The following is a 21,674-nucleotide window of genomic DNA, read 5'->3' as shown; positions in this document are numbered from 1 at the left end:
GTACAAAAATCCCAAGTACCACAATAATTAATGAGATGAATTAAGAATATAACGATTCTCACCTACTTGTCAATTACAAAAGTTACTTCAAATCTCATGGAATTTTAAAATAGAAACCTTCCTTCAAAGAGGAAAATACCCTGAGAATTTTTGCATTGACTGTGCAACTTATGAGTTTCACTTTCGAACTACTTCCATCTGAAAGCAATTGCCTTTGCTCAAGACACTTGGCTTCACTTGGTATTATGACTTCGACTTTAGACTTAGACTTAGACTGATTACATAAATTAATGGCCCACAATTTCCTGGAATGGTGCTATGTCTTACGCTGTTTCATGCCCTGATCTTCCCGTTGTGAACAGTCTATGAAAATTTAAATCCAAGGGCAATGATGTGAAAATAAATAGCTATACCATGAGTTTACTGTAACTTAATCTGTAGGTATACTCAGTATATTCATCACTTGTATTGCAGAGAAAAAAACTGAAGTATACAAAAGTGATTTTTTTTGCACTGGTGATTCTAAAAATTTCTTAAGGGGTATATGAGGACTCAAGATGCAAGGTTTATCTGCTAGGGTTTTGACAGTTTTTATGCCTTTTCCAGCATTTGAGTATGCTGTGATTCAGGCTTTGAAATATTTATTCTGAAAGGGTTACAAATATTTCAAGTATTAAAATAAAATAGTTGTTACTAACTGTAGAATATCTTTAGATTGCAACCAATTTTGATGTGGCCCCTCACTAGAAACACTTACTTTTGTGGATTGTGAGAGTACAAAAGTACAAGGAATTTTACTTCTATTACTAGTCTGCCGCCAGTACCTGGCGATCACTAGTCAGTGTGGACCCACATGTTCATGTATGCACATAACATCCATCCGTGCACACAACAATTGTGCAGCCTCCACACATAAATGTCCAAATTCCATGCATAAGCAAAAGAGTTCCAATTCTGGGCACAAATGCTCGAATTCCACGCATGCATACTAGCAAATTACAAGGCATTCTGAAATGCAATGGTTATGTAACTGGAGTAGTAATTCAGAGAACGAGCTCAAATCCCACCATGGCAGTTTGAGAATTTGAATTCAATTTTTTTTTAAACTCTGGAAATAAAAAGCTGGCATCAGTAAAAGTGACCATGAAGCTGTCGGATTGTCGTAAATACCCAACTGGTTCGCTAATGTAATCTGCCGTCCTCACCCGGTCTAGCCTAGAATCATAGAAGTTTACAACATGGAAACAGGCCCTTCGGCCCAACATGTCCATGTCGCCCAGTTTATATGACTAAGATAGTCCTAATTGCCTGCACTTGGCCCATATCCCTCTGTACCCATCTTACCCATGTAACTGTCCAAATGCTTTTTAAAAGACAAAATTGTACCCGCCTCTACAACTGCCTCTGGCAGCTCGTTCCAGACACTCACCACACTTTGAGTGAAAAAATTGCCCCTCTGGACCCTTTTGTATCTCTCCCCTCTCACCTTAAATCTATGCCCCCTCGTTATAGACTCCCCTACCTTTGGGAAAAGATTTTGACTATCTACCTTATCTATGCCCCTCATTATTTTATAGACTTCTATAAGATCACCCCTAAACCTCCTACTCTCCAGGGAAAAAAGTCTCAGTCTATCCAACCTCTCCCTATAAGTCAAACCATCAAGTCCCGGTAGCATCCTAGTAAATCTTTTCTGCACTCTTTCTAGTTTAATAATATCCTTTCTATAATAGGGTGACCAGAACTGTACACAGTATTCCAAGTGTGGCCTTACTAATGTCTTGTACAACTTCAACAAGACATCCCAACTCCTGTATTCAATGTTCTGACCAATGAAACCAAGCATGCTGAATGCTTATATGTGACTCCAGCCCCACACCAATGTGGTTGATTTTTAATGGTCATCTGAAGTGGCCTAGCATGCTACTCAGTTCCACCAAACCGTAACAGTTCAAGAAGAAGGTCCACCACCACCTTGTCAGAGCAAATAGGGATGGAAAATGAATGCTGGCCTTCCCAGCGATACACCGATCCCAAGAATGAGTTAAAACCAAACTTAGGGAGAAGTGCCTCGAGGCAATAAGAAGTGCTGATCTCTGTCAGCAAATGCTAACATTCAGACAAGACTTAGGAAATGCTGACCGTCAGCGTGAAATGTTGATTATAAGTGTGAAATGCTGATGGTTGACATGTATGGGTTCATTCCACAGAGAAGTGAAATAAAACTTTCAAAACAAGTGGCTTATCATGCTTAAAATGCATCAATGATTTTAAAAGTAAACTGACGTGATCTTACAGCATTTATTGTCATTCACTCAGACTATAATTCAGTGTTTATTGCAAAATTGAAAATATATATAAAAATTTACAACAGGTTTTGTATGACCCCCCCACATTGGAAGCCCAGTGATTGAAATGGACCGTTCCAAATTTTGGTGAGGCAGTGTGATTAAATTTCAGTCTCAAGATAACAATTCAGAGGAAATTGTTGGATTTTTTTATTAAAATAAAATGTCCTATAATAAATAAAACAATTGAAAAGATCTGAGTGCTAGTAGATTGACTACAATAATATACATAGGGTAAAAACTTCACCATTTGCAATTTTAGCAAAAAGTAGATACGAGTATAAAGTAATGAACACCGCTTTATAATCAAGTCCAAGTTTTCATTAAAATTGGTGAAGGAAAATATACCCTCATTGCATTATGGGTCAAAGGTCAAATCTCAGACCATAGTGAAGATTACAATTTAAACACATTGGCCCAGAATTTGCTGTTAAAATAATGGCGAGGCTAATGGCACTTACTGTTATTTATGCGTAAATCGTACAGCAACTTCAGGCGAGGGCAGGTGCGAGGTGATGGTCAACAAAGTGATGGAAGGTGTCGTCGACAGTGCAATCAAGCGGCACTTACTCACCAATAACCTGCTCACCGATGCTCAGTTTGGGTTCCGCCAGGACCACTCGGCTCCAGACCTCATTACAGCCTTGGTCCAAACATGGACAAAAGAGCTAAATTCCAGAGGTGAGGCGAGAGTGACTTCCCTTGACATCAAAGCAGCATTTGACCGAGTGTGGCACCAAGGAGCCCTAGTAAAATTGAAGTCAATGGGATTCAGGGGGAAAACTCTCCAGTGGCTCGAGTCATACCGAGCACAAAGTAAGATGGTAGTGGTTGTTGGAGGCCAATCATCTCAGTCCCAGGACATTGCTGCAGGAGTTCCTCAAGGCAGTGTCCTAGGCCCAACTATCTTCAGCTGCTTCATCAATGACCTTCCCTCCATCAGAAGGTCAGAAATGGGGATGTTCGCTGATGATTGCACAGTGTTCAGTTCCATTCACAACCCTTCAGATAATGAAGCAGTCCGAGCCCGCATGCAGCAAGACCTGGACAACATCCAGGCTCGGGCTCATAAGTGGCAAGTAACATTTGCGCCAGACAAATGCCAGGCAATGACCATCTCCAACAAGAGAGAGTATAACCACCTTCCCTTGACATTCAACGACATTACCATCGCCGAATCCCCCACCAACAACATCCTGGGGGTCACCATTGACCAGAAACTTAACTGAACCAGCAAACATAAATACTGTGGCTACAAGAGCAGGTCAGAGGCTGGGTATTCTGCGGCGAGTGACTCACCTCCTGACTCCCCAAAGCCTTTCCACAAGTCAGGAGTGTAATGGAATACTCTCCACTTGCCTGTATGAGTGCAGCCCCAACAACACTTAAGAAGCTCGACACCATCCAGGACAAAGCAGCCCGCTTGATTGGCACACCATTCACTACCCGAAACATTCACTCCCTTCACCAATGGCGCACTGTGGCTGCAGTGTGTACCATCCACAGGATGCACTCTCCAAGGCTTCTTCGACGGCACCTCCCAAACCCACGACCTCTACCACCTAGAAGGCCAAGAGCAGCAGGTGCATGGGAACAACACCACCTGCACGTTCCCCTCCAAGTCTCACACCATCCCGACTTGGAAATATAATCGCCGTTCCTTCATTGTCGCTGGGTCAAAATCCTGGAACTCCCTTCCCAACAGCACTGTGGGAGAACCTTCACCACACGGACTGCAGCGGTTCAAGAAGGCGGCTCACCACCGCCTTCTCAAGGGCAATTAGGGATGGGCAATAAATGCCGGCCTTGCCAGCGACGCCTACATCCCATGAACGAATAAAAAAAAAGCTTCGCGAAAACAGCATCTCACTGTCTGCCTCACCATTGAAATGCAATGAATGGCGTGGAGTTCCAGTATTTTCAAGGTAGATACGAACTAAACTCGCCACAGAAAGTTACGTCAAGTCTAAGTACTCTTAATGACGTGATAAGTGTTAATTACTGCCAGTCAACCTCTCTGGCACTGACAAGTGTGGAGTCTCATTCCTTCAGATTTTAATTGTTGTTGGAGAACTTTTTAAAAAATTTAAATTAATTTTGAATATTGAATTCACCATTCCAATTAACACTTCCTTCTCATTTCTTGCACTGTTAATTTCACAATCCTTCAATCTAATTGGTTAAGAAGATACCCAGTTACTTGCCCTGTTCACTCAGATCCCAGATGCCTTGTAGAGGGCACCATGCCATTTCCATCTTGCACTTCAACAACTTGCGGTGCAAAACATCATGGTTAGAATTGCCCATGCCCGTTTAATCTCCAACGGCAGGCAACGTTTGTTGCCCTGCTACAGCAAATTCTGGTCCAACAGTGATCATATGACGAAACTAATTTCCATACCTTTCTTCAAAATCAATTTTTAAACAAACAATCATTCAATTCTGCTAAATTAATGAAATATTGCAGGTCTCTTTATTAGTAAAGTACTTTAATGAGCACTGCTAGAAGTTTCCTTTAACAACTGTAAACGAGAGGGACTATACCAGAAATAGTGGGGAACCAAGGGGCTAATGAGAGTGAGGAACTTGAAGTAATTATTATCAGTACAGAAAAAGTACTTGAGAAGCTAATGGGACTAAAAGCCTATAAATCCCCTGGACCTGATGGCCTACATCCTAGGGTTCTAAAAGAGGTGGCTGCAGCGATAGTGGATGCATTGATTGTGATCTTCCAAAATTCCCTAGATTCTAGAACGGTCCCAGTGGATTGGAAGGTAGCAAATGTAACCCCGCTATTCAAGAAAGGAGGGAGAGAGAAAACAGGGAATTACAGGCTAGTTAGCCTGACATCGGTCGTGGGGAAAGTGCTGGAATCCACTAATAAAGAAGTGGTAACAGGGCACTTAGAACATCATAATATGATTAGGTAGAGTCAACATGGTTTTATGAAAGGGAAATAGTGTTTGACAAATTTATTAGATTTTTTGAGGCTGTAACTAGCAGGGTAGGTAAAGGGGCACCAGTGGATGTCGTATATTTGGATTTTCAAAAGGCATTCAATAAGGTGCCACATAAAAGGTTGTTACACAAGATAAGGGCAACATATTAGCATGGATAGAGGATTGGTTAACCGACAAAACAGAGAGTAGGGATAAACAGGTCATTTTCAGGTTGGCAAGCTGTAACTAGTGGGGTACCTCAAGGATCGGTGCTTGGGCCTCAGCTATTTACAATCTATATTAATGACTTGGATGAAGTGACCAAGTGTAATGTATCCAAGTTTGCTGACGATACAAAGCTAGGTGGGAAAGTAAGCTGTCAGGAGCACACAAAACACGATTTTAATAAGGTGGCGTAATAGCAGCGGGGCGGGGGTTCAATGGGCGCACAAACGCAAAAAATAGAAACATGCCATTCCCCACACGATCGTGATTTAATTGGTGGCCATTAATCTTGTTTCTGGGTTTGCCATCTGAAAGCTGTGCAGTGGGCGAAATGCGCACCCACATGACAGGCTGTCAGCTGCAGCGTCTAGATTTAAAAGGCCATTGCTCCAATGGATCTTGCTGGAGCAAGGAGCAAGAAGACACAATGGAGTAGCACAGGGGCAAGGCTGCTCCAAGGTTCAGTGAAGCTTCATTTCAGGTGCTCCTGGCCGGGGTGAGGAGGAGGAGGGAACTATTTGACCTGGCCGAAAGGAGGAAGCGCCCTGCCTCTACCACCAAGGAGGCCTGGATCAAGGTGGCAGAAGAGGTCACCAGCAGGAGCAATGTATCCCGCACTTAGGTCCAGTGCAGGAAGCGTTTCAATGACCTAACTAGGTCAACAAAAGTGAGTACATTTACTGATTCTCCTGCATTCCGTGCTGCAAATAGAAACATAGAAAATAGGAGCAAGAGTAGGCCATTCGGCCCTGCCCCGCCATTCAAAATGATCATGGCTGATCGTCTAACTCAGTACCTTGTTCCTGCTTTTTCCCCATATCCCTTGATCCCTTTAGCATTAAGAAATATATCTATCTCCTTCTTGAATACATCTAATGACTTGGCCTCCACTGCCTTGTGTGGTAGAGAATTCCACAGGTTCACCACCCTCTGAGTGAAGAAATTTCTCCTCATCTCAGTTCTAAATGGCATACTCTGTATCCTGAGACAGTGCCCCTGATCTGGACTCCCCAGCCATCGGGAACATCCTCCCTGCATCTAGTCTGTCTTGTCCTGTTAGAATTTTATATGTTTCGATGAGATCACCTCTCATTCTTCTAAACTCTAGTGAATATAGGCCTAGTCGACCCAATCTCTCCTCATACGTCAGTCCTGCCATCCCAGGAATCAGTCTGGTAAATCTTCGTTGCACTCCCTCCATGGCAAGGACATCCTTCCTCAGATAAGGAGACCAAAACTGCACACAATACTCCAGATGTGGTCTCACCAAGGCCCTGTATAACTGCAGTAAGACATCCCTGCTCCTTACTCAAATCCTCTTGCAATGAAGGCCAACATACCATTCGCCTTCCTAACTGCTTGCTGCATCTGAATGCTCGCTTTCAGCGAATGGTGTACAAGGACAACCAGGTTTCGTTGCACGTCCCCTTTTCCCAATCTATCACCATTCAGATAATAATCTGCCTTTCTGTTTTTACAACCAAAGTGGATAACCTCACGTTTATCCACATTATACTGCATCTGCCATGTTCATACCATGTGAATGGTATGTTGGAGTTCATTGCAAGAGGATTTGAGTATAGGAGCAGGCCCCAGGGGACTCCTGCTCTACCTGCCTAGTCCTTTTACTATGCCTGGCGGTCACCCATTTCCTTTCTGCCTGCGTAATCTTTACCTGCGGTGTGACCACCTCACTGAACATGCTATCCACGATAATCTCAGCATCGCGGATGCTCCACAGTGAATCCACCCGCAGCTCCAGCTCCGAAATGCGGTTAGCCAGTAGCTGTAGCTGGACACACTTCCTGCACACATGGTCGCCAGGGACACTGGCAGCGTCCATGACTTCCCACATGGTGCAGGAGGAGCATATCACGGGTGCGAGCTCTGCTGCCATGACGTGCCTTAGATTTACACTGCGTTCACCTCTCAGACTCTCTTCCCGCTCTCTAGACTCTCCTTCTACACCGCGCTCCGCTCTCGGGACTCTCCTCCCGCTCTCGGAACTCTCCTTTTACACTGTGCTCACCTCTTGGACTGTCCTTTTACACTGTGATAGTGTCGCAGGTAAGTGCGGGAATGTCTGCGATGGAGAGAAGGCTAGCCTCCATTGAGCTTCAAGCACGGTTCACAAATGAGTCCATTCAGGCCCTGAGAACGGCCGTTCGGACTCACGGTGAACAACATTCTGCCGCCTTAAACAGAGAAACAGAAACTTGACAACTGGGCTTCCAAGGCATCATATGTGTCCTCCGAACTGTTCTCCTGTAAGGAATCTTACAACATCTGACGAAGGAGAAAGCCTCCGAAAGCTTGTGATTTTCAAATAAATCTGCTGGACTATAACCTGGTGTTGCAAGATTCCTTACATTTATCCACCCCAGTCCATCACCGGCATCTCCACATCAAAACTGTTCTCCAGCAGAGGGTTGGAGTGATGTGGGCCTGTTCCAGGAGAGGGATAATGGCAAAAGGGGACACGGAAGTGGGGACACCACTCAAAGCACTCCCATGTCTCACCCCTTGCCCCCCTCTCAACCAGGACCCGCAATGCTGCCTCCTCTCCAGATAGCCGAGTCTGCCCCTGCACAGGCTCCAAAAACCAGAGAGCACAGGCCGAAAGCATCTAAGCAGTCCTGCCATGGACATCAGCAACTTGCCACTACCTCTGCTGCAGCCATAGGGGTTTGCACCATGTAGATGTGGTAGGAAGACAAAGGCTAAGGATTTGTGATCACGAAGGGTACGCACAAGGGTGTCTGACAGACTGTCACGTTTTTCATTTATATTTAGTTTTCGTTAAAGTAACATTAAATGTTTTCATTCTCACCACTACTGCCACGTCTTGCCCATTCTTGAATGGCTTTTGTGATAGGGCCCTTTCATGAGCTTCACCATGAACGGCAACACTTAATGCCACCTATTGGGTCACTTTACAGTGGGTATGTGTAGTTGCAGGACTGTTTTGTGCAGGGTGGGGGGGTTTGCGGGAAGGCTGGTGTTGACGCTGCTCTTTCCAGGTGCTGTGAGGACTGGATTATTCTCACTTTGTGATCTTATGAGAAAGGTTCACATACAAGTGACTCCCTGCTTCACGAGCAGCCAGGTGAGCCATTGCTCTGCCCATGCGTGCGTCCTCCTCCTCCTGCTGCTATTGCTCCTCCTCAATGTTCACTGCAGATATGGATGCTGGCTGAGGGCATGGGGCCTCATCAACTGGTACCCCTCTGGACACAACACACCACTATAATGCAACCCACTCTCGGTGCATATTGAAGTGCTCCCCCAGAACGATCGAGGCACCGAAATCGCATCTTCAACAATCCTATCACATGTTCAATTACAGACCTAGTGGCGATGTGGCTGTCGTTGTAACGACGCTGTTGCTCGCTGATGGGATTCCTCAGAGGTGTCATCAGCCACGTGTGCAGGGGGTATCCCTCGTCCCCGAGGAGCCAGCCCTTAAGGCTGTTTGGTGCGTGGAAAAGGTCCGGGATGTTGGATTCCCTCAGAACGAACGAATCATGGCAGCTGCCAGGGAATCTCACACACACGTGCAGAAATCTTTTGCGGTGGTCACAAACGAGCTGAGTGGAGTGATACCCCTTTCTGTTGATGAACAGTCCTGGCTCATGTGGAGGTGCTCGGATTGCTATACGCGTGCAATCGATTGCACCCTATACACTTGGGAAGCCAGCCAGAGTAGAATCCCACTGCCCTCTCCGCCTGGCTGAGGTCGTCCATGGGGAGTTGACGTATTGGGATGCCCTGGGGAAAAAACCATCAGTGACCAGTCTTATGCACTTGTGTGCAGACGACTGAGAGACCCCGGCGATGTCACCGGTGGCACCCAGGAATGATCCGGAGGCGAAGAAGTTGAGGGCAGTGGTCACTTTAACAGTGACAGGTAATGAGATGCCGCCAGGCTCAACTTGGCGCAACTCAGCATGAAGGAGGCTGCAGATGTCTACAACCTCCTGGCGACTCACTCTCAGCCTCCGTATGCACTGCTTCTCAGAGGGGTCCAGGAAGCTCAGTCTCAGTCTGTAGACCCTCTGATGCGGGTAGTGCCTCCTGCAATGTCGCTCCCTCTGTTGTTCCCCTCTGTGCTCTTGCGCAGGTGCCTGTGGCGCAGCACTGTGTTGTGGAGCTCCTAGTGGCGGAAGTGCGCACGTGCCTGGCGAGGATGGTAATGTTCCTCATCCTCGGATGTACAGGTGAATGCAGCCATCGCATCCCTCATCCTGATGGTGTCAGTTTCAGGGGGTCCGAAAAGTTGGTAAATGTGTGTAAACAGAACAATTCTGAGTGGAAACCAAGAATTTTCAGTCTAAACACAGAACTCCCAGCCAAAAGTTTGTCTGAGAGAACTGGGATTTAAATGTCCAAATGGCTGCCGGCTGAAACCCTACAACTTCCCAATGCCATGTTTCACTCTGATTGGTCCCGCACTTCTCCCTCACCCTTTCCCTTCCCTTCCCTCCCAGAACCATGATAGGGTCCCCCTTGTCCTCACCTTCCATCCCACAAGCCTCCACATTCAACGTATCATCCTCCGCCATTTCCGCCACCTCCAGGACGATCCCACCACCAAACACATCTTCCCCTCCCATCCCCTTTCAGCATTCTGAAGGGACCGCTCTCTCTGCAACACCACAGTCCACTCTTCCATCACCCCAACACCCACTCTTCTCCCCTCGGCACCTTCCCGTGCGAGCGCAGGAGATGCAACACCTGCCCCTTCACCTCCTCCTTTCCTACCGTCCAGGGCCCCAAAAACTCCTTCCAAGTGAAACAGCAGTTTACTTGTACTTCTTTCAATTTAGTATACTGTATTCGCTGCTCACATAGGAACATGAGTAGGCCATTCAGCCCCTCGTGCCTGCTCCGCCATTTGATAAGATCATGGCTGATCTGTCATCTAACTCCATATACCTGCCTTTGGCCCATATCCATTAATACCGTTGGTTGCCAAAAAGCGATCTATCTCACATTTAAATTTAGCAATTGAGCTAGTATCAATTGCCATTTGCGGAAGAGAGTTCCAAACTTCTACAACCCTTTGTGTGTAGAAATGTTTTCTAATCTCACTCCTGAAAGGTCTGGCTCTAATTTTTAGACTGTGCCCCCTACTCCTAGAATCCCCAACCAGCGGGAATAGTTTCTCTCTATCCACCCTATCCGTTCCCCTTAATATCTTATAAACTTCGATCAGATCACCCCTTAACCTTCGAAACTCCAGAGAATACAACCCCAATTTGTGTAATCTCTCCTCGTAACTTAATCCTTGAAGTCCGGGTATCATTCTAGTAAACCTACGCTGCACTCCATCCAAGGCCAATATGTCCTTCCGAAGGTGTGGTGCCCAGAACTGCTCACAATACTCCAGGTGCGGTGTAACCAGGGTTTTGTATAGCTGCAGCATAACTTCTGCCCCCTTGTACTCTAGTCCTCCAGATATAAAGGCCAGCATTCCATTAGCCTTCTTGATTATTTTCTGCACCTGTTCATGACACTTCAATGATCGATGTACCTGAACCCCTAAGTCCCTTTGGACATCCACTGTTTTTAACTTTTTACCATTTAGAAAGTATCCTGTTCTATCCTTTTTTGATCCAAAGTGGATGACCTCACATTTGTCTATATTGAATTCCATTTGTCACAGTTTTGCCCATTCACCTAATCTATCAATATCGCTTTGTAATTTTATGTTTTCATCTACACTGCTTACAATGCCACCAATTTTTGTGTCATCGGCAAACTTAGATATGAGACTTTCTATGCCTTCATCTAAGTTGTTAATAAATATTGTGAATAATTGAGGCCCCAAGACAGATCCCTGCGGGACTCCACTAGTCACATCCTGCCAATGTGAGTACCTACCATTATCCCCACTCTCTGTCGCCTTTCGCTCAGCCAACTTCCTAACCAAGTCCGTACTTTTGCCTCGATTCCATGGGCTTCTATCTTAGCTAACAGTCTCTTATGTGGGACCTTCTGGAAGTCCATATAAATAACATGCCCCTGTCCATTACTTTAGTCACCTCTTCAAAAAATTCAATCAGGTTTGTCAGGCACGACCTACCTTTCACAAATCCATGCTGGCTCTCTGATTAACTGAAAATTCTCGAGGTGTTCAGTCACCCTATCCTTAATTATAGACTCCAGCATTTTCCCCACAACAGATGTTAGGCTAACTGGTCTACATTTCCCCGGTTTCCCTCTCTCTCCTTTCTTAAAAAGTGGAGTGATATGTGCAATTTTCCAATCTAGAGGGACAGTTCCTGAATCTAGAGAACTTTGAAAGATTATAGTTAGGGCATCCGCAATGTGCTCACCTACTTCCTTTAAAACCCTAGGATGGAAACCATCTGGTCCTGGGGATTTGTCACTCACCATGCAGTCTCCTCTACAAACGCAGACTGGGTGATGGCTTTGCTGAACACCTCCGCTCTGTCCGCAAGCGTGACCCTGACCTGCCGGTTGCTTGCCATTTTAATTCCCCTTCCCACTCCTACTCTAACTTCTCTGTCCTCTGCCTCTTACACCGTTCCAATGAAGCTCAACATAAGGTTGAGGAACAGCATCTCATCTTTCGTTTAGGCATTTTACAATCTTCTGGACTCAACATTGATTTCAATAACCTCAGATCATAACCACTGCTCCCATTTTTTCGGTCAGCTAGTGCTGGTAATAGTTCTGCTGTCGCCATTTACAGCGACTCCTGATCAATCTTTTGTTTCTAAACCTGTCCCATTACCACCATCCTTGCCTTGCACCATCATCCCTTTTGTCATTTAATCACTCGTGTCCATCACCCTATCACAGACCTTCCCTGTTGTTCTTTCCTTCCCTCCCCTCCCTTCCCTTCCCCCCACCCCTTTCCCTGGCTCTGCACTTGCTCAAAAACCTCAACTCTTTTAGCATCTTCCAGTTCTGACGAAAGATCTTCGATCTGAAACGTTAACTTTGTTTCTTTCTCCACAGATGCTGCCTGACTTGCTGAGCTTTTCCAGCATTTTGAGTTTTTATATCTCTGAAGTGTTCACAGTGTCCAATCACTCCTAAAAAGAATACCTCATATTATTCCCTGTAGAATCCATTAGTTCAGTTCATCTTCTTTTGCCTCTCCAAATTAAAGATTCTTCAAAATTTCTTTTTACAAAAACATGTAATGTAATTTCACTAACAGGGCACCATCAGGGGTTGTTAGGCAATAAGCTAGAGCTATTTTGTAAACCAATATCAGTGTATTTCTTGAGAAAACGTGACTGCACACAACACAAAAAAGATATCCCTCTCTGATTTAATATTTTACTTAAAGTAATTATTTTACGTTAGTAGAAAATCCTCAGTTAATGTGATAATGGATAATTGGACACAAGAACCCATGGTTGGCAGTTTAGTTTTCTAGCAGTCATTTATCTTATGAATGGAGGCTGTGTACAGGTGGCTTGATTGATGATGATATTCTCTGTGACTTGAACCATGGTGCATTATCCCTCCTCGTCCTCCTTGACCTCTCTGCAGCCTTGAATATGGTTGATGACATGATCTTCCTACATTGTCCAGCTCCATGAGACTGCCATCGCTCGATTCCATTCTTGCCTATCCATTGTTGCCAGAGCATCTCTAGCAATGGCTTCTCTTCCCACCATCATCTCAAGAGTCCCCCAAAGGTCCATCCTTGGTTCACTCTATATGCTTTCCCTGAGCAACAACATCCATAGACACAGGATCTGCTTCCACCGGTATAACGACAGCCAGCTCTACCTTTCCACCACCTCTCTTGGCCCCTCCACTGCCTAAGTATTGTCCGACTGCTTTTCCAACCTCCAGTCTTGGATGAGCTGTAACTTCTTGCCGCTGAACATTTCCTACATTACAAAAGTGGCGACACTTCAAAAGTACAAAATTGGCTGTAAAGCACTTTGGGACGTGCTAAGGTTTAAAACTTGGGGAGACCAAAGCCATTGTCTTAGGCTGAACGAGACTGTTTGTAACCTTGGCATTTAATGTGACTCCAAGCTGAGCTTCTGAACCTCTACTGCCTACACCCACTTCTAACATCACCCATCTGCATGCCTACTTCAGTACATCTGTCCCTCAATCATGCCTTTGGCACCACCAGATTTGATTGCTCTAATGCTTTCCTGGCCAGCCTCCATCCATCTATCAATCTCCATAAACTTGAGCTCATCAGCGGCCCATATCCTATCCCACACCAAGTCATGCTTGCCCATCACACCCATGCTCGCTGACTTACACTGGCTCCCTGGTCCCCAACACCTCAAATTTTAAATTATCTTCTTTGTGTTCCAATCCCTCAATGGCCTTGCTCCTCCCTGCAACCTCTGCCAGCCTAACACCACCCCACCCCATACTTTCCATTCTTCTGACGCCAGCCTCTTGTGCACCCTCCTAATCTTTGCCCCACCATTGACAGCCGAGGTCTGGCTCTCTGCATTTCCCTCCCTAAATCACTCTGGCTTTCCAATTCTCTATCCTCCTTTAAGACTCTCCTTAAAACCTACATTTTTGACCAACCTTTTGGTCGCCACTCTTAATCACTCCTTGTTGGGCTGAGCATGTGTTGCCGCACACCCGTGAAGCATCATGCAACGTTTTCTTTGTTAAAGGTGCTATCTAAGTGCATGTTGTTATTGATAAGAATTGGAAGGAATCTATTTCAAATTCGCAAATCTATGGCTTTGTGTCAATTCCATCCTTTCCAGCTGCTCACTTAGGCTGAATTGGATAGTGCACAATCTCGGTGACCTGTATGACCTTAGCAGAACTTCAAACCCTATATCTGGCCCATCACCAAGATCACCTATTTCCACCTTTAACATAATACATTCACACTGTTTCCATACCTGAATTGATGCCAAAATCTTCATCCAAAAATTCACCATCTCGAGGTTTGATTTCTGCAACGTTCGCCTCTCTGTCTCAAGTGCTGCAGTCACTTAAGAAGATACTCAACTAGATTCATTTTTTATCAATGCATATTAAAACAGTACTGCAGGGCGAACAGCAGTGGACGGGGACAGACAGAAGATGACCACGAACAGCTGCTCGAATAGCCCAAAATAACTGGCCCGCTTAATATGGTTTAAGTGGCGCCTTTGTAATTGATGCCTTTGGTAATGACAAATGGCTGTCCAGGATAAACGGGGATGGTGTAAGTGGTGGGGACTGTACAGAGAAACACAGCAGCCAATTTGCACACAGCAAGGTCCCACAAACAGCAATGAGATAAATAATCAGATAATCTATTTTATTTTTAGTGGTGATGATTGAGGAATAAATATTGGCCAGGGCACCAGGAGAACTCCTCTGCTTTTTTTCAAATAGAGCTATGGGATCTTTTAGGCCCACCTCAGAGAGCAGACGGGGCCTCGGTTTAACACCTCATTTGAAAGACGGTACCTCCGATAATACGGCAAGCCCCCAGTACCGCACTGAAATGTTAACCTTGATTGTGTGCTCAAGTCTTTGGAGTGGAGCTTGAACCCACGATTTTCTTACTCAAGAGGTGAGAGAGTGCTACACTGAGCTAAGACTGACAAATAAATACAGAATGATTTTATTAATGAGCCTCAATTACAAGATATTCCATAAGGGAGGAAAAAAAGCTCCACCGTGTAAAGCAATACATTTCTATCACCAATACACTGTATGTTATCGATTGCAGAATGATGAAATGTTTAGGAAGGAGATGTTCATCAAGGGCTTTTCTGTAGAAGAAACTGAGGCGATGAGCTCTAGTGCCTCTGCAGAATGTCCTTCAAATGTACCTTTTTTGCCACAGGTAGCTATCATTTCCAAATCCCAAAAGAATTTTAGGATAAGACCCATAATTTAACAAAAAAACCCTTATGGCACTGTAGTTGGCTGTATTGCAAACGTACGGTCAGGATCGTTAAGATGTTAAAATGTATTGAGTTTGCTTGAAAGGACTCTTCCATTATTAAACACCTCCAGGCATGTGCTCTCCAAGGTTATTCTAGGAATCTCAGATACTCCTCCACTGTTGCATTAATATTATATGTCAGTGCAGCAAGAACTCTCCTGTGACTCAAAAGTATGAAATGGTCAGAAGGGGCTCAGTCAAAGTTAACTAACTACTGCAAGCCATCTGCTTGAAGTATTCTTAAGTTAGAAGTCAAGAAAAAAAAACTTTTACAAAATTGTTTCTAATCCATGGGATTCAGAAATATGACCAAGTTTCCAATTTTATAGGAATTTAGGAACAGGAGGAGGCCATTCAGCCCCTTAAGCCTGTTTTGCCATTCAATTAGATCATGGCTGATCTGAACCTCAACTCCATCTATTCACCTTTGTTCCACATCCCTTCCGACCCTTACCCAACAGGAATCTAATATTCTCAGTCTTGAAAATTTTAATTGACCCAGCATCCACAGCCTGTCCTCAATTTAACCATTTAAACCCTGGTATCATTCTGAATTTTAATCACTAACTCATTGATTAACACCCAGAACGATGTAAAACACTTAAGGGTTTCATGATTAGGCTGAATGCTTTAACCTGCTGAACATTATGTATTTTAAGCACTTTTAAAAATAGATAATTAAAAAGAGGAAAACACACTATTTTAGCCTGTAATGGAAAATTTTAAGTATATTGGAATTCTTGAATCATTTGTAGTTTTCTCACATCCATTCATTCATAGTGGTAAATATGGATCAATGGAGCAACACTTTGCAGTCATTACGCAACTCATAACTGGGCAAGAGTAACAATTTTAAGGGTTAGATATAATATTCTATTCAAAGAAACGTTTAATTTGAAACATCCGGGGATGAGGGGGCGGACATATGAGGAGAGGTTGAGTAGATTGGGACTCTACTCATTGGAGTTCAGAAGAATGAGAGGCGATCTTATTGAAACATATAAGATTGTGAAGGGGCTTAATCGGGTGGATGCGGTGAGGATGTTCCCAAGGATGGGTGAAACTAGAACTAGGGGGCATAATCTTAGAATAAGGGGCTGCTCCTTCAAAACTGAGATGAGGAGAAACTTCTTCACTCAGAGGGTGGTAGGTCTGTGGAATTTGCTGCCCCAGGAAGCTGTGGAAGCTACATCATTGAATAAATTCAAAGCAGAAATGGACAGTTTCCTAGAAGTAAAGGGAATTAGGGGTTACGGGGAGCGGGCAGGAAATTGGACGTGAATTTAGATTTGAGGTTAGGATCAGATCAGCCATGATCTTATTAAATGGCGGAGCAGGCTCGAAGGGCCGATTGGCCTACTCCTGCTCCTATTTCTTATGTTCTTATGTTCTAACATGATGGAACAATGCAGTGCTGCAAAAATGCATTTATCTCAATTCTACCAAGCCTATCACAGCCCTGCTGCTGTGGGAAATGCCAGTTACTTGTAAAGCATCAGAGGAAAGTTCGATCACTTTGCTTAACAGCAGGGTTAAAAGAGTACTGACAGGTGCCAAGGAACAGGTTACCTGCGTACAGTCTTAGCTGCAGGTGGTGCAGATTCTTATGATATTAACACAATAAAACTTCATCAGCATATTTTGTACACCAAAAAAACTTAAATAAAAAGTTTGGTGGGAGAAAATGTTTTCTGGCCTATCAAGCTCAAAATTCCTTCCTCAGACAAATCACAATGGTCATAATTTTCATTCTCTGCAACTTACCTATTTGCTGATGATGGCAATCAACCGTTGATAGAACATCGAAGCCAAAATTCTATGAAGGCACTCCACAATGCAGCTCTAGTGAAATTGTAGAACACCAATCTACACTACTCAAGCATGACAAATTGCATTCTAGATTACACCTCCATGTTCTTGCAGGAGCAGAGCCACAATATTCCAAAATAGTGTTGTTCAAGGATAGCACCAAATGTTTTTAGTCTTAAAAAATAACCAAATCGTGGGTACAATATTCAGCAACCATGGCATTCCACCCAACCATAATTCTTCTTCCCTAGGCTAGCCATTCCCAAACTGAGAAAATGGGCAGTCCCATAGGTAGACATTATAAATTAGCTTCTTAATATCCACCTGTTGACAGGTGGCTTGACTGATGATGATATTCTCTGTGACTTTAATCATGGTGTGTTATCCCTCCTCAACCTCTCTGCAGCCTTGAACATGGTTGATCACATGATCTTCCTACGCTGTCCAGCTCCATGGGACTGCCGTCGCTCGATTCCATTGTTATTTATGACTGTTTGAGAAAGTGTCATGCATTGAATGCAAACAATTTCAAATTTGAAGAATCAAGATTTACTTCAGAGACACATTTGTTTTCCCACTCCTTGCATTGTTGCTCACTGCCTTAAGTATGCTGGTCTACCATAATGGAAAAACTTATAATACAAAGGAGGTCATTTAAGATTCTCCATGGATTTTCAATTTTCACTGAATTCAAAGATGTGCAATTCAAAGTTATGTTTGAACCATGACACAGGGAACTATACATATATTTTAACAAAAATCATATTAAAGACTAGCATAGAGTTAACACAGAAGATAAATTATTCTTAGATTTAAATTTTTGCAGACCTAAGTTTCAGATTTATTGAATGTGTAAATTTAAGAATTATTTCTATTACACTTTTATTGATGCTGCACTGAGAATTTGTTTTTGATTAAAATGCATACTCATTTTGAAGTTCTTATTTTGCTCAGAATAAAATGTGAATGTGCAATTGCTGTGGATGTTAAAATCAGGTTTTAGCATCATACCTTTCAGAATCAATCAATACATCTTTTAAAAGTAGCTACTAATGATTACACAATATGTGCATTGCATCAAAGTAACTGCTTGCAAAGTTTGCGGGTATGACAATAATGCAGCAGCAGAATTGTCCAGCACAATCTGCAACCTCATGGCCCGGCATATTCCCCACTCTACCATTACCAACAAGCCAGGGGATCAACCCTGGTTCAATGAGGAGTGTAGAAGAGCATGCCAGGAGCAGCACCAGGCATACCTAAAAATGAGGTGCCAACCTGGTGAAGCTACAACTCAGGACTACATGCATGCTAAACAGTAGAAGCAACATGCTATAGACAGAGCTAAGCCATTCCACAACCAACGGATCAGATCAAAGCACTGCAGTCCTGCCACATCCAGTCGTGAATGGCGGTGGACAATTAAACAACTAACGGGAGGAGGAGGCTCTGCAAACATCCCCATCCTCAATGATGGCAGAGTCCAGCACGTAAGTGCAAAAGACAAGGCTGAAGCATTTGCACCCATTTTCAGCCAGAAGTGCCGAGTGGATGATTCATCTCGGCCTCCTCCCGATATCCCCACCATCACAGAAGCCAGTCTTCAGCCAATTCGATTCACTCCACATGATATCAAGAAACGGCTGAGTGCACTGGATACAGCAAAGGCTATGGGCCCTGACAACATCCCAGCTGTAGTGCTGGAGACTTGTGCTCCAGAACTAGCTGCACCTCTAGCCAAGCTGTTCCAATACAGGTACAACACTGGCATCGACCCGACAATGTGGAAAATTGCCCAGGTATGTCCTGTCCACAAAAAGCAGGACAAATCCAATCCGGCCAATTACCACCCCATCAGTCTACTCTCAATCATCAGCAAAGCGATGGAAGGTGTCGTCGACAGTGCTATCAAGCGGCACTTACTCACCAATAACCTGCTCACCGATGCTCAGTTTGGGTTCCGCCAGGACCACTCGGCTCCAGACCTCATTACAGCCTTGATCCAAACATGGACAAAAGAGCTGAATTCCAGAGGTGAGGTGAGAGTGACTGCCCTTGACATCAAGGCAACATTTGACCGAGTGTGGCACTAAGGAACCCTAGTAAAATTGAAGTCAATGGGAATCAGGGGGAAAACTCTCCAGTGGCTGCAGTCACAAAGATGGTAGTGGTTGTTGGAGGCCAATCATCTCAGCCCCAAGGCATTGCTGCAGGAGTTCCTCAGGGCAGTGTCCTAGGCCCAACCATCTTCAGCTGCTTCATCAATGACCTTCCCTCCATCATAAGATCAGAAATGGGGAAGTTCGCTGATGATTGCACAGTGTTCAGTTCCATTTGCAACACCTCAAATAATGAAGCAGTCCGAGCCCGCATGCAGCAAGACCTGGACAACATCCAGGCTTGGGCTCATAAGCGGCAAGTAACATTCGTGCCAGACAAGTGCCAGGCAATGACCATCTCCAACAAGAGAGAGTCTAACCACCTCCCCTTGACATTCAATGGCAATACCATCACCAAATCCCCCACCATCAATATCCTGGGGGTCACCATTGACCAGAAACTTAACTGGACCAGCCATATAAATACTGTGGCTACAAGAGCAGGTCAGAGGCTGGGTATGTTGCGGCGAGTGACTCACCTCTTGACTCCCCAAAGACTTTCCACCATCTACAAGGCACAAGTCAGGAGTGTGATGGAATACTCTCCACTTGCCTGGATGAGTGCAGCTCCAACAACACTCAAGAAGCTCGACACCATCCAGGACAAAGCAGCGCGCTTGATTGGCACCCCATCCACTAACCGAAACATTCACTCCCTTCACCACCGGCGCACAGTGGCTGCAGTGTGTACCATCCACAAGATGCACTGCAGCAACTCGCCAAGGCTTCTTCGACAGCACCTCCCAAACCCACGACCTCTACCACCTAGAAGGACAAAAGCAGCAGGCACATGGGAACAACACCACCTGCACGTTCCCCTCCAAGTCACACACCATCCCGACTTGGAAATATATCACCGTTCCTGGGTCAAAATCCCGGAACTCTCTTCCTAACAGCACTGTGGGAGAACCTTCACCACACGGACTGCAGCGGTTCAAGAAGGCGGCTCACCACCACCTTCTCAAGGGCAATTAAGGATGGGCAATAAATGCCGGCCTCGCCAGCGATGTCAACATCCCATGAACGAATAAAAAAAATTAAAATAGACATACTGACCTGGAATTTCCTGGGACGTTTCAGCATAAGAATGGCACAAGAGCGGTGTCTCACCATTTTTTCCCCAAGAGGGTTCACATGTAACTGATTAATGCCAGTTTTCCGCTGAAACATTGGTAGGTGTGAATTTCCTTGATTGATTACGCCATTTGTGAGATACATCTGCTAAAAAGTTCTACCGTTCATTTACAAAGTTCCGCCCTCATGCAAAATACCAGCTCACGCGGATTTCTTGGATTTATGTAGATAATGTGCTGGCGTAGATTTGCACGCAAAAATTTAGGCGCAGCACCGCCTGAATCACCTGATAGTGGCGTAACTGAGGTTTCTGGAGTTTGACAGCAATTTTCTTCATGATTTGTTGGAACTTTTCTGACTGAGAGCTGCACTGCACTACACCGTGCTGTTTGTCACAGTGCACAAAAAATTTTCAGACCCCCGCTTTCCCCCACGTTTGGAAGGACTAAGCAGCTGGAATCACCTTCCTAATGGGGCAAACCCCTGTTCTGCAAGAGGAGCAGCAGAGGCAAGAGGTCTGAGAGTGAGGCACCATGGCAGAAGACAGCAACCAACTTGTTATTACCCCTATTGGAGGTGCTGCATTTATGCTTGTTTTACGCTGGTTTTTACATGCGTAGGCAAATGAGCTCTGCCGGAAAGTTAAGCACCAGTTCCTGTCTGCAAGATCAGCGCAGAAACCAGTGTAAATTTTGGAGTAATTTCTGTGTGAGATCCCTGGAATTTGGGGCTATTATCTTTGGAGGTAATATTTGTGTTGCTTTTAAATTAAAACAAACTTACAAAAGTTAAAACTCACTTTACAGCCACATGCTGCAGCCACTGGACAAAGAGATTGGTATGTTAATGAGCTCACTCCAAAGTCAATAAATAACTACTGAAACGGTCAGCAAGACAATACGGGAGTCATTGGGCTCGATGTTACCAGGGTTGCGGGTTCGCAGCGGGGGGGCTATTGGGCGCGTGGGTAACGCGCCTGGTAAAATCAGTCTGCCACCCGCGCGATCGCAACCCAATTGGATCCACTTACCTGGTCTTCCGGGTTCCCCACTGCTGATCTGCGCGTCGGGCGGGCTGCGCATGCGCAGTAAGATCTGTCAGCTGGAAGAGCTCTATTTAAAGGGGCAGTCCTCCACTGACAGATGCTGCAACAAATAGAAAAAATTACAGCATGGAGCAGCCCAGGGGGAAGGCTGCTCCCAGT

The 21,674-nt window shown here is 44.8% G+C and overlaps 1 protein-coding gene across 5 annotated transcripts in view; it reads right to left on the bottom strand.

The window, feature by feature from the left end:
- Window positions 1-21,674, bottom strand: part of fer (fer (fps/fes related) tyrosine kinase) — a 284,400-nt gene that overhangs the window by 119,706 nt on the left and 143,020 nt on the right. The gene's annotated exons all lie outside the window — the stretch shown is intronic.

Source organism: Heptranchias perlo, chromosome 4 (genome assembly GCF_035084215.1).
Source record: "Heptranchias perlo isolate sHepPer1 chromosome 4, sHepPer1.hap1, whole genome shotgun sequence".
NCBI classification, from domain to species: Eukaryota; Metazoa; Chordata; class Chondrichthyes; order Hexanchiformes; family Hexanchidae; genus Heptranchias; species Heptranchias perlo.
This window is presented reverse-complemented; position numbering and strand designations above follow the sequence as displayed.